Source organism: Macaca thibetana, chromosome 9, assembly GCF_024542745.1.
Source record: "Macaca thibetana thibetana isolate TM-01 chromosome 9, ASM2454274v1, whole genome shotgun sequence".
NCBI classification, from domain to species: domain Eukaryota; kingdom Metazoa; phylum Chordata; class Mammalia; order Primates; family Cercopithecidae; genus Macaca; species Macaca thibetana.
The window spans coordinates 30677481-30692251 of NC_065586.1; the positions used below are offsets into that span (position 1 = coordinate 30677481).

The 14771-nt window shown below is 36.1% G+C and overlaps 1 protein-coding gene across 8 annotated transcripts in view; it reads right to left on the reverse strand.

Annotated features, from left to right (window-relative positions):
* Positions 1 to 14771, reverse strand: part of ZNF438 (zinc finger protein 438) — a 178904-nt gene that overhangs the window by 54615 nt on the left and 109518 nt on the right. For 5 of the 8 annotated variants that reach the window (XM_050805630.1, XM_050805628.1, XM_050805626.1 and 2 more), the window contains one exon: positions 8881 to 8963. The gene's annotated coding sequence lies outside the window, so the exon portion shown is untranslated. Of the gene's footprint in view, positions 1 to 8880; positions 8964 to 10109; positions 10210 to 10299; positions 10381 to 14771 lie in introns of all 8 variants that reach the window. The other 3 variants (XM_050805629.1, XM_050805632.1, XM_050805627.1) reach the window with 3 other exon arrangements.

Below are 14771 nucleotides of genomic sequence, written 5' to 3' on the forward strand. Positions count from 1 at the left end.
TTCCACTTTAAAAATACATTTCTGTTTAAGAAGAACAGATACTTTGATTTTCAAGTAGTCTTTTTTTCACTTTTGATATTTTCTGCATTTGAATTCCACGGTGACCATTACACTCAATACATAATTTCCTGGCAAAATCAAATGTGTAAAGTCCATCCATCAATCATCCAATGTAGCAATTTAGTAGATTGTGCCTATATCAATGAGAGACACTGTATGTAATTTCTTATAATTCTCATTCAATACTTTTTCTAAACACAAAATAATTTCAACTCAGTAACAGATCTTCAGTTAAGGATGGATTTTCAAAATCATCACGCATTTTTTTAAAAATTCAAAGAATATTCTCTGCCTTCTTCAGATTAGATAAGGTCTTATTATTCTATATTTTCTTTGCACAATTTAATTCTCCTTTCCCAACACTGACTACACCTATATTAACTTCACATCTATCTTCCTCACCAGACTCAAAACTCTACAGGGGCAAGGTGCAAGTCTGTCACATTCTTAGCTTCAGGACCTTGGACGAAGTCTTTCAAAATATTTGATGAATTAACTTTGAATGATACAAAACCTTAAAAAAAGGAGTTACAAGATTTTGCAGATATTCAAGGTGAAAGAAGATGCTAAATAAAAATTATATAACTAACCAAATAAGAAAGATCCACATCATACTTAAAAACAGCACATAGATAGAAGAAAAGGTTATTTGCCTAAAGGATTGGTATGACAAAATTAAAGCACATGTTCTCCAAATACAACTGCTAAAAGCCTCCAGAGTTTGGCTACCTTATAAATATCAGGCTTTCAGTCACAAAAGCAAAGGCTTTAAAGAAATAACCACAAGTAACTTCCAAAATGGGATTATAATACTATACTCTTAAGGTACATTATCATTTAAAAATTCATCTTATTAACAGGTTGTTTCAGAATTCATTATATTTCAATAATCTTTTAAAAAAGAAATATGGAGGCCAGGCATGGTGGCTCACGCCTGTAATCCCAGCACTTTGGGAGGCCAAGACGGGTGGATCACGAGGTCAGGAGATCAAGACCATCCTGGCTAACACAGTGAAACCCTGTCTCTACTAAAAATACAAAAAATTAGCTGGGTGTGGTGGCGGGCACCTGTAGTCCCAGCTACTTGGGAGGCTAAGGTGGGAGAATGGCGTGAACCTGGGAGGCAGAGCTTGCAGTGAGCCGAGATCGTGCCACTGCACTCCAGCCTGGGTGACAGAGCAAGACTCCATCTCAAAAAAAAAAAAGAAGAAATATGGAATAGCAAATGTACTGAACCTCCTCCTCACCCCCCCAAACGCCCCCCCAACACAGGGCACACAGAGTCAGACTTTTGTTTTGACAACTCTTGAGACGAATCCAAATCTTAATACTCAAGTGAATATGTCTAGTTTTTGGCATGTATATACTTACACATCTACTAGAGTTGAATTAACTCTACACATGAACTTGTACGCCAGTTTCAAGAAAAATTTTAACCAACGTAGAAAATTATTCTTTTGAAAACAAAACAAAACAAAACAAAACAAACAAAAGTTTTCTGGCCACAAGGATAACTAATTAAAGTTATACACTTTCTTATGCAACCATCTTTTGTCAAAGTAAGGCAATATAAAAGGTAGGCATTCACTGTAATCAACGTAACTGATAACCCCACAAAGCAGGCATTGGAAAACTTTTTCTGTAAAGTGTTACATGGTAAATATTTTCAGTTTTGTGGACCCTACCATCTGTGTCATAACTATTCTACTAGTATAGTAAGAAAACAGTTACAAGCAAAATGTAAGGTTATTTACGAAGTTTCAATAAAAACTATGTATGGATGGCCGGGCGCCGTGGCTCAAGCCTGTAATCCCAGCACTTTGGGAGGCCGAGACGGGCGGATCACGAGGTCAGGAGATCGAGACCATCCTGGCTAACACGGTGAAACCCCGTCTCTACTAAAAAATACAAAAAAACTAGCCAGGCGAGGTGGTGGGCGCCTGTAGTCCCAGCTACTCGGGAGGCTGAGGCAGGAGAATGGCGTAAACCCGGGAGGCGGAGCTTGCAGTGAGCTGAGATCCGGCCACTGCACTCCAGCCTGGGCGACAGAGCGAGACTCCGTCTCAAAAAAAAAAAAAAAAAAAAAATGTATGGATACTGAAACAAAATTTTATATCATTTTCATTGATCACAAAATATTGTCTTCCTTGTTTTTTTTTCAATAATTTAGAAATATAAAAATCATTCTTAGCTTGCAGTCCACACAAAACCAGGCCCAATTTGGTTTGCTAGTCCCTACTCTAAATCAATGACTTAGTAAACCTGGTTTATACCACTTATGAGCTATGTAACCTTGCCCTTACTCCACCACAATAGCCCAAACAACAAAGAAAACCACCACCACCAATAACCGTAACTGAATTAACCTCTTAATTTTCATGTGGGAGTTAGAGAGCTATTTTATTGGTATAACAGCAGCAGCAACTAACATTTATTTTGAGATTTCTATGGCTCCAAACAGTGTTCTCGGCATTTTAAGTATATGCTAATTTCTTTAATTCTCATCACAGCCTTGGGATGGATATTTTATGATCCCCATTTTACATACAAGGAAATTCATGCACAGAGAGATTAAGTAACTTGTCTAAGCTCACCCAGCTAGTAAAATGTGGAGCTGAGGTTTGAAGACAGGTACTGGGTTCTGTCCTCAGTATTCTCAGAAATTAAAATGCACAACAGAATAAGTACACATGAAAAACAATGATAGTTAATGCTCATCAATAATAAAACACTAATTTTTAGATGGCCTATACTCCAGTGAGAAAAACGGAAACTTGTTTCAAATAGATGTGAGTGTCAGTATTCTCACTGAAAAATTAGGAACAGTAGTCCCTGATTCCTTCCTGTGTGTGCTGGTTCATGAGAACAAATGTTAGTGAAAATGCCCCAGGAGAAAAATGCAAAAGGCAGGTCACTATGACTTTCTCTAAATGACTGTCCTGATTCTAACACAAATTTGCCTCTAGCTTTCCTGTGTTTGGCATTTACAGATTTATAATATTTGCCCATTACTGATACATTAACAATAAACACCAATAATCAGGAAGTCACCTTTCTTACAACAGTTATAACTGAAACTATAACCCATTTGCATACTCTCTTTCTTATAAGATCTTTACAGGTCAGTTGGTTCTGTGTGCTGGCATCCTAAATGCAAGTGGATGCCTAATAACTAACTCTTCAGGGATCATATGAAAATGATTTTAGGGTGTAAATTAAAATTTATTTCAGTGTAGTGTTGAATTGCCAGTGTGGCTTTTAGAAGTTATAAGAAAACACCATCACTTCTACATAACTGGAGAATAAAAGCATCCCCAAAGAACTTGGCATTTTAAGACTTTGGCTGGCCAAGGAAATAAGAAATTGCTAAAACTACATTCAGTCCAAATATTTCTCATTGGAAGGTAGTTACTTGCCAGAAAATTATTTCAGAGTCTACTTTCATTACTTACATAAAAATGAGGAGGCTCACATGTCAGATGATCTCTACAGCACTGGGGGAGGATCGGCAAGGCCAAACACATTTTAAGAAGACACAGGACTTTTGCTTGTAAGTTTATTACTGCTTGAGGTTGAGCCTTTTGGGTATTAAAAAAATATATACCAACAGAACTACTCTCCCAAGGAAAATAGTGCCACCATTTGTAGACCATGTAACCTTCAAGTATGTGCTACTTTTTTGTCCCTGTATCTAACTTAAATCAGGAACTGTATTTTTTTAATGATTTGCTTTTGAAACTTGAAGTCTTGAAAACAGTGTGATGCAATTACTGCTGTTCTAGCCCCCAAAGAATTTTCTGTGTAAAATCTTGAGAATCAATAAAGATGGAAGGGAGAAATTGGAATGTTTTAACTGCAGCCTTCAGAACTTTAGTAACAGCACAACAAATTAAAAACAGCTCATGCACAGTAAAAAAAAAAAAAAAAAAAAAAAAAAGACACAGGAGACAGACTAGGACAACAGAGACTCTCAGAGCAAAATTCATCTGGCAAATAAAAAAAATTGTCTAATTTTCAGAAATTTGTACTCTCCCCAAATATTTGCTATCAGCAAATCACATAATTCTGTATTATATGTGACTGCCTCAGTAAGAAAGAGATACTTGTCAACAGAAAAAAAATCCAATCATGTTACTTGAAGTTGTTCATAACAAAGTGTATCATGAAGGAAAATCTCTGGCTTAGAAACAGCCCTCCAACTCATTCACTTTCCAAAGTCCAATGTCTGGGAGCCATGCCTTACACCTCTCTCCCTTACTTCCCCTACCTTGGCTTTCGCCAAATAGTATCAATTTTATCTTCCAAAAAGCCCTCAGATATGTCCACTTTTCCTCGTCTCCACTGCCAGCTGTCTGGTGCAAGTTGCTCTATCAGTCCCTGCCTAGACCATGAGTACTCTTCACTGGTCCCTCCCACTTCCACTCTTGCCCCTTTTCTAACTGACACAGCCAGAGGGATGTCTTCAAAACACGGATTAGAATGTGTCACCCCAGACTGAAAACCTTTCAAAGCCGTAACACATTGATGAGGTTGTGCACAGTCTGGTCTGGACCTTCTTCTCGGATGCACTCCTCACCCCCTCATTTTCTTTGTCTCATTCACGCTGACCTTCCTTCCATTTCCTGAAAACCCTGTGACTCTCTTGACAGAGTCTTTACACGTGTTGGCCCCCACTTCCTGTAATCCCTCTTATCTTATGCCCTTTTTGCCTTGATAGCTTGGATTCATCCTTTGGATCTAAAGGGAAAATCACCCCCTTAAAGAGAACTGTCCCTGACCAAGGTTCAGATATCCCTGTTAATAATCTTAGTGGCCCCTGTATCTTTCCCTGATGGTACTTACCACAATTGTAATGCCTCATACTCCTAACAGACAAGAAGCTCTAGAGGGTTGGGTTCACACCCCTTTATGTTCATATGGTACCCTAAGAATCTGACATAGTAACAGACCACCTAGGAGGAGTTATTTGTGATACACTTCACATACGGTACCATTTACCCCTTTACAGTGTTACACACAGGAATGGAAGAGGTTTTCAATATAAATACTGGCTGTGTCTTAGGGTAACTCTCTGTTTAACCTTTTGAGGATTTTCCAGATTGTTTTCCTAAGAAGTTTCCCATTTACATTCCCACCAATAATGTATAGGGTTTCCAATGTCAACAAATCCTCACTAATACTTGTTTTTGTCCATATTTAAATTACAGCCATCCCACGAGGCACGAAGCGGTATCTCATTGTGGCTATTCCCTAATGACTAACAATGTTGAGAATCTTTTCATGTGCTCATTGGCAATTTGCAAATCTTCTTTGGAAAAATGTCTATTCAATTTCTTTGACTAGTTTTAATTGGGTTATTTTTATTGTTGAGTTGTAAGAGTTCTTTATATACATTGGGTACAGGTTCTTTATCAGATAAAAGATTTGCAAATATTTTCTCCCATTTTGTGGGCTGTCTTTTCACTTTCTTGATGGTGTCCTTTGAAGTACAAAAGTTTTTAATTTTAGTGTAGTCCAACTTATATAGTTTTCTTTTGTTGTTTATGCTTTTGGTATCAATCTAAGAAACCACTGCCTACCACAAGGTTATAAAGATTTCAGTCTATGTTTTCCTCTAAGAGTTTTATATTGTTTTTATCTCTTACATTTAGGTCTTTGATCCATTTTGAATTAATTTTTATATATTGTGTGAGGATATCCAGTTGTCCCAAGACTACTGGCTGAAAAGACTATCAAGAGTGTCTTGGTACCCTTGTTGAATATCAGTGTACCACAGATGTAACAGTTTATTTTTAGACCCTATTCCATTGATCTGTATGTATATCCTTATGCCAGTACCACACTGTTATTTATTATAGCTTTGTAGTAACTCTTGAAATTGAGAATGGGGAGTTTTCAAACTTTGCTTTTCTTTTTCAATACTATTTTGGCTGTTATGGATTCCTTGCATTTCCATATTAATTTTAGGGTCAACTTGTCAATTTCTACAAAAGGGGCAGCTGAAATTTTCAGACTGCATTGAAACTAGAACAATTTGGGGTGTATTACCATCTTAACAATGTGAGTTTTCCAATTCAAAGACACAGATGTCTTTCCACTTATTTAGGTCTTCAATTTTTCACAACAATATTTTGTAGTTTTGGTGTGCACGTCTTGCACTTCTTTTGCTTATTTGTAAATACTTATTCCTGAGTATTTATTCTCTTTGATGCTACTGCCAATGTCATTGTTTTCTTAATTTCTCAGTTTTATTCTTAATTTCCAGATTGTTCATTGGTAGCATATATAAATACAATTCATCTTTGTACTGATCTTGTATCTTTCAGACTTGCTGTATTCATTTATTAGTTCTAACAATTTTTTAGGGGATTCCTTAGATATTTTTACATAAAAGATGTCATCTACAAACAGAGAACGTTTTTCTTCTGCCTTTCCAATCTGGATGCTTTTCTTTTTCTTACCTAGCTGCCCTGCTTAGAACCTCCAGTGCAATGTTAAATAGAAACAGCAAGATAACACATTCTTGTCTTGTTCCTGATCTTAGAGGGCAAACTCTCAGTTTTTCACCATTAAGTATGATGTTAGCTGTGTAGTTTTTGTAGATTCTCTTTATCAGGGTGAGGAAGTTCCCTTCTATTCCTAGTTTGTTCAGTGTTTGTATGATAAAAGGGACTTAGAATTTGTCAAGTGCTTTTTCTGTGTCTATTAAGATGATCATGTGACTTCTGTTCTCTATTCTATTAATGTGGTGTCAACACAGATTTTCATATGTCAAAGCAATCTTGCATTCCTGACATATATCCCATTTGGTCTTGATGTTAATGCTTTTCATGTCACTAGATTTAATTTTCCAGCATTTTGTTGAGAATTTTTGTTTGTTAAGATGGAGTCTTGCTCTTGTCGCCCAGGCTGAAGTGCAATAGCGCAATTTTGGCTCACTGAAACCTCTGCCTCCTGGATTCAAGCTATTCACCTGCCTTAGCCTCCAGAGTAGCTGGGATTACAGGCACTAGCCACCACGCCCAGCTAATTTTTGTATTTTTAGTAGAGACGCAGTTTCACCATGGTGGCCAGCCTGGTCTCAAACTCCTGACCTCAGGTGATGCACCTGCCTTAGCCTCCCAAAGTGCTGGGATTACAGGTGTGAGCCACCACACCCGGCCAAGAATTCTTACATCAGAACTATAGACCAAAGATACTGGTCTATAGTTTTCTTGTGTTCTTGTTGTCTTGTCCATTTTTATCAGGGTAATACACTCGCCTTACAGAATCAGTCAGGAAGTATTCTCTCCTCTTGTATTTTTTTGGAGAAGTTTGTAAAAGATTGGCATAAATTCTTTTCTATATTTTTGGTAAAATTCACAGTGAGGACATACGGGCCTGGGTTTTTTGTGTGTATGAAGGGGGAAATTTTTAAAATTATAATTCAATCACTTAACTTGTTATAGGTTCATATTTTCTCTGTCTTCTTGACTCCGTTTTGGTAGTTTTTGTTTTTTAGGAATTTATCCATTTCATTTAAGTCACCAAATATTTTAGCATATAATTACCTTTTTTAAATTTCTGTAGAGTCGGTAGTGGTATCCGCTCTTTCATTGCTGATTATTCTTTTATCCTGGTTAGTCCAGCTAAAGGTTCATAAATTTTGCTGATCTTTCAAAGGACCAACTTTTGCTTTTATTGATTTTCTCTATCGTTTTTATTCTTTCATTTATTTGCACTTTCATCTTTATTATTTTCTTCCTTCTGCTTGCTTAGGTTTAGTTTGCTCTTCTTTTTCTAGGTTCTTAAGGTGAAAAGTTGGATTATCAATTTGAGATCTTTCTTTTTTTGAAAAAAATAAGCATTTATAGCTATAAATTTCTCTCTAAACACTGCTTTTTAAAGTTGCAGCCCATAAATTTTGGTATGTAGTGCTTTAGGTTAATTTATCTCAAGACATTTTCTGATTTCCCTTGTGATTTCTTCTTTGACTCTGATTATTTAGAAGTATATTATTTAATTTCCACATATTTGTGCATTTCCCAAATTAGGAGTATGTCATTTAATTTCTATATATTTGTGCATTTCCCAAATTTTCTTTTGTTACTTATTTCTAATTGTATTCTATAGTGGTCAGAGAACAAACTTTTGTATTATTTCATTCCTTTTTACATATATTGAAGCTAATTTTATGTCCCAATAATCTATCCTGAAGAGTGTTCCATATGCACTTGAATGTGTGTTCTGCTCTTTAAGTGGAGTATTCTACAGATGTCTGTTAGGTCTATGTGGCCTATAACATGGGATCTGGGAATGGAGCCCAAGCTATTCTGGTGCTTTCAGGAGGGTGTTTACCTTTTTAAGGGCTCACCACGCCATTTAATATCATCCTAATGTTAAGAGGTATGCACAGTAAGATGCTCACTTTGGATTTGCTCTTAAACACATCTATTCTGAAGAACTCCAAGGAGAGCAAAGTAGGAAATGAACGCAGCTGTCCTACGTTTCCTGATTAATTTCATATCTGTCTCGTGGGCATGTTTTAAATACATGACTACATGTACTCTGCATATAAAAAATATATACATGTGCACAGTGAAAATAAATGATGCTATTTCATACTACTAATACTGAAATTTTGTCTGCACAAGCACTTTCTGAAAGAAGTATCATACGACTTGGTACAGAATAAATATATTTTATGATTAAGAAACTTCTCTTACAAAATATATTCTGTGAAGTAGTATCCACTGCAGTTGATTTAAGGTAGGCCTTTGTGAGGAAAATCTAGAAATTAAGAGCACTACATCAATATGCAAAAATTATTTAACAAAATACCTTTTACTGTTCTTGCATGAGGTTTGTGGTTAATTCCATCAAAATGTTCAGAAGATAAGATGTGTGTACTTTCTTCAACACACCTAAAAAAGGAAACTGAATTTACAAACTTTTAAGAGAAAATTACAAAACAGTATTATTAGCATAACATTAATCACATCTACATTTTTTTGAAAAAAAACCCAGTATTTAGGATCTTATGCAAAAGTCATAAAGATATTTGCCTTATTGAACTGTGTAATATGAAAGTTTACCACTTTAGTAAAGTACTAAAATTTTTTTAACATATACATGAATATGACTTAAATACTATCTCTTGAATTATATGAAGTTACAAAACCAAAGAAATACTTAACTTTTGTTTCTATGATTATGTAATAAACCATTCAGAACCTTCACACATAGTCTCCATAAGCTTCTACTATGGAATCATGGCCATTTTTACTTGGACAACAGGAAAATTACATGACTTTCCAAATACATCAAAACTTTCTAACTGAATAAAACACAGAACTCCTGATTGTCGACTGAGATTTTACCTTCTAAAATATGAACCCAAAATCCAAAAATAGTGCCAGAAATAATAAATCTCAGAAAGTAACTTTTTACTTTAATTTTCTTTTCCTACTCACTTTTTCATCTTCATCCTGAACAGCTTACCTTTGTATCATATGGCCTCTTGATGAAAGTAATAAAAGCATTTTACTTTTTAATATGCATGGTGAATCATTTTCAAACTTGTGAGGGACAGTAGTCATGACAGAAGGGTGCTTCCATCCCAAATTAATGACACTAACTATATGATCTAATTAAATTAGAAAAAGTGAAGTATGGCAAAGGTGTTTTAGAAGCAGCTGTGGCTTAAGCAGTCACATGGTAACCACCATGGAGCCTGAATCTAAAAATATTCTTTCAAGCTGGTATGCCATGCCTTCTTCCAATTTTGATGACCATATCACAAAATATCCACACAAGTAGGGTACGTATAGTGATGCAAAGAGACTTCTGAACTATCCTAATAACCAATGTAAAGGTCATGGCAGGTAAATGTATTCTTTTCACAGTTTGTCTAGCTAGATCTTCTTTCACATTTGTTCCTGAGGACTGAAGCTCCCTAGGTTCAGCTGGGCACTTCTTGAAAAGCAAGCTCCTGAAGCTCTCTGTCCTTGTGCAGGACAGGCTGGCTGCACAAAAACTTCAGGTTTTTCTAGGTGTTAGAGTACAATTACCTTGTGTGGGAGTGGGAAGAAGATTCACCTGAGACTACAGGTGCAGGGGAGAGGAAAGACCATATTTAAAGTGATCATAGATTGAAGGAAGCAAGGAACCCTGGGAAAGATAGAGATAAGGGTCAATGACAGTAATAATGAATAGGTGCTTACAAACAGAAAAGAGTACTATGTTTCAGCAAATGCTTACATTCCTATAGTCCTCCAGTCTATGTCCAGAAGAATGTGGCAATGACAAAACATCTTTTCCTCCACTCCCAGGATAAGCTTCCTACAGCCATAGATGGACAAAGAGGCAAATATACAGTAGAAAAAAAATGTGAACACTTCCAAACCCGACTGGAGCAGAAAACAATCTAGTCAGTATGAAGAGAGTCTCAGCAGGGGCTTGGTAGCATGAAGAACGGAGACACAATCTTGCAAAGGGGCAGAAAGCAACTTTATAAGTTAGTATTGATATACCACCCCTTTGGAGAACCACTGCTTTAGATGAATCTTTATTTGTATTTTGGCCAATAAAACAAACAACAACAAAAAAACCCCACCTATAGTTAGAGAAACTCATCACCTTTTTACCTATGGTAAAAATAAAATATTTCTTAGTGTGTTCTTTTTTTTTATGTAAGAATTTTTATGTAAGCATTGTCCCTAGGCCAATCTAAATTAGTAGAGTTAAAATTAAAGCTATCATATTCAATGTATCTTTTTATGAAAAATCAAAACTAAAATTTCATATTTTCTGGAATAGAAAACATCCAGAAGAGTCACTAAAAAATGTATCAAAATCTTAGAATACAGTAGTTCAAGCAAATACATTTTCATAACTTAAAAAATATGAAAAATAAATACATATAATGTTTCATTTATGATTCACACTTCTCAGTTACATTAAATAAATCAAACTTTTAATTGGGTAAGGGAAAATCACTCTCTTGGCACGTTAAAAAATGGAGATCATTATAATTTCAAATGAGAACATCTATTTAGGTTTACAAAAAAACATAAAGCAAAAAAATCCCTTGGCCAAATAAAATGTAGCCACAGTACCAACAGAGTTGTAATATCTAGCGCTTTTCTCACCATTTATTTAGCAAATACCTGTGGGACACACACTCAGTAGCTTGCTTAGTGAGATAGGGGCCCTGTCCTCAAAAAGCCAGTTGAAGAGCCTTGCTGGTGAATAAACTGTTTTCTAAAATAAGTAAAACGTAAGATAACATGTGATGTGTCAGAAGACTCTTTCAATAAAGTAATTTAAATCACTACAAATGTTTGCCTTAAAAAATGTGTTTAAAAATTTCCACAGACCATCTCATGCCTCCCATCTCCTTCTCAGCTTTAATACTGACCTTACTCTCAGGAGAAATGGACACACACAATACAGAAACCACATTTAGAGCAGCGTAAGTCTCTGTGTCCTACAAATTCCCATCTCCTCAAACTCTGCAACTGCTCCGAAAAGGGTGTTTGTGTTCAACTAGGAAACTCACTGCACAGATTATTTTTGGAAACACAAGAGCCAGCCTCTTTGATGCCTGACACTAAACCTGTTCTCCTTAACTCCTCAAACCTTCAGTACTATTCTCCTCTTCATGCTCTCTCTAGATTATTTCACCTTCATTTTCCAAAGGAAACAGAAGTTATCTGATGGAAAGTCACTCTCCTTCCCGGTATCACATACAACTTATCAAAGTGGCTGCAGTCCTTCCTACTCCAGACTTGACACACCAAAGTGGTGCCCCTCCTCCTTCCAAATGCCAGACTCTCTGCATATGCCTAATCCCATTCTCTCCTGTTTTCCCAACAACATGAAAATATTATTCCTTCTCTCATTTATATATTCAACCTCTTCTTCTTATGCAGATCTTTTTGCACTGGTTTTTAAACAAACACCAGTCTCTTCCTTTAAAATAACGGCAAAACAAAGCCGCTTGGCCTCACATCTCCCTCCAGCTATAGCTCACAGGCCTATCCAGACACTTCCAGCTTCAAATAAACTTCTCTACAGAGTTGCCTAAATGTTCTGACTTCATGTCCTCATCTCCTATTCACTTCCCAAAGTGCTTGAGCCCCACTACACCACTCCTCCAAGACCCTTCTGTATTGGATATGTTAGCAGTACAATCACCACTGTTCGTTATCTCCTTAACCTCCCCTTTTTCTCTTATATCAACCAGAAGCCCATGGTCTTTCCCTCTCCCTATCTTGCTATCCTTGGCCATTGAATGCTGAAGAGCCTCAAGGTAAACATCATGTCTCACTTTACATTCTCTCCCTAGGATATCTCATCCATTTCAGAGACATAAATAAAAATATATTTTTTTGTTCTGTACTTTTAATCTCTAGTCCAGACCCCTTCTATGAGCTCCACACCTACATATCTGTAGGTCCACATCTGTCTACACAGGCAGCATACAGAGTGGTAAGATGCATGGGCTCTGGAAGTGAAGTATGTAGATTCAAATCCCATTTCTTCCACTTACTGTCTGATATTGGACAAGTCTCTTAACATCTGTGTTTCCATGTCCCCAGCTTAAAAAATGCTATAATAACTGTAAATGCTCAACAATATTAGCTATTATCATTATTACTATTCGACCTTTCCTCTTGTGTGTCTCAAAGCCATCTGAAATTTTCTGCCTCTGAAATGCATGATGTTCCCAAAATGTGATCTGCTTCTGGGATTCCCTTGCTGTCTAAATGCTGTAATCAGAAATCTAGTAGTTATTTTTCACACAGTTCTCTTTCCTCTCCCATTTCTAATACAACATATCTGTTGTGATTTAAGAATTATATCTGTTATCTTTTCTATAACTGCACCACTCTAACTTTATCTCAAGCTCCATCCTCTCCAGTGTACCCCACTAAAATGGCCTGTAACCAATCAACACACTTCCATCCTTTACCACAAAGTACCATCCACGCTGCAGCCAAAAGGATCTTTACAGATTGCAAATCTGGTCAACTTCATGCTTAAAACCTTTTATTTGTTTCTCCTTGGTCTTAGAATAAGCACTGATCTTTATTAAATATGACCTAAAAAACTCTATAAGGTCTGAACTCTGCCTCCCTTTCCAGTCTAATTTCATACCATATATTCCCTTGGTTCTCTCAGCCCATTCTCCACTTGGCTTGATTCCAATTCTTCCTGCTTGCTTTGCTCCTCCCTACCACAGGGTCTTTGCCCATGCCCTTTCTTTCCTCTGTTTGAAATGCTATTTCTTCCTCCTCTTCTCCTAGTTGACTCTTAATCATCCATCAGATGTCTGCTTAAATGTATCCTCCTTAGGGAAGCCTTCTCTGGCCTCCCAGATGAAGTCAAATACTTTTATTCTTGGTACTCATCATCTTACCCCTTTCTTTCAGGGCAGAGAAAGAGTAAGGAAATTTAGGGAGGAAGGAGGAAAGAAGTATCTTAGTCAGCCTAGAAATTAAGACACTAATCATTTAGTTGAAAAAGCAAACACAGGCACAAGGGGAAGAATTACTTAGGTAACAACAGGCTATATGAAGAGAGTTAGGTGGGTAATCACAGGTTGTAAAAGGAAAGAAAAAACTAAACAGCAAATCTGCTGGAATCAGAACAAGGACTTCTCTTGTATCTCCAACCTCATGGTTTTTATTAAAATGAGTTAGGGAACAGAATGTTCCCACCGGAACTATATGTTCAGTATACAGGTGATGATTCATCCAGTCTTAGCATATTAAGCCATAGACAAATCCAATCCAAATGACTAAAATGACAAAAAAATGTAATTTTAATAGGTTAATTTCAACAATGTCTTAAACACCTTTTAAACTGATATTTTGCATTATTGCTTCACATTTTATGTTTGCATATAAACTAAAAATCAAAATTGATTTTAATGGAATACCACTTAGTAATCAAAATGAACAAGTTATTAACAAACACAAGTTGGATGAATCTCAAGGAAATATTAATCTCAAGAGATAATCTCAAGAGAATGAAAAAGTTAAATTAAAAAAAGTTAAATCTAAGGATCTATTTAAATAACATCATTAAAATGGAAAAATTATGGAGGTAGGGGACAGATTAGTGGTTGCCAGGGGTTGGGGACAGGGATGGGAAGTGGGAAGGTAGATGAGTGTGATTATAAAAGGTCAACATTAGGAATCTTTGTGATGGATATGTTCATCTTGACTGTAGTAGATACAAGAAGCTACATGTGATAAAAATTAGAAATAAATAAATATACACACAAATGAGTTCAAGAAAAACTAGGAAAATCCGAGTAAGATCTAGAATGCATCAGTGTTAATATCCTGGATGTTACCACTGGGGGGATTGTGTAAGCAGTGCATGGAACATATGTTATCTTTTGTAACTGCATGCAAATTTACAATTACCCTAAACTTAAAAGTGTCATTAAAAAACAGCTTTAAAGTGGTTTCACAATATTTCTCAAAGACATTGGATTATACATACTTGACTACAGAATTCCAATTTTTTAAAAGCAGGTTTCCTCCAGTTTCTCCATGTTCTACCTTTGTTGCTGTCAGCCCATGAATAAAGGGAGATTTAAGTAGACAGAAGAAATATCTTGAGGTTGTAACGAACACAATAAAAAAAATCAATATTTTTAAAAAGTAGATCTTAAAATGTACTTGAAAGTTTGAGATCGTAATGACATAAACAACTAT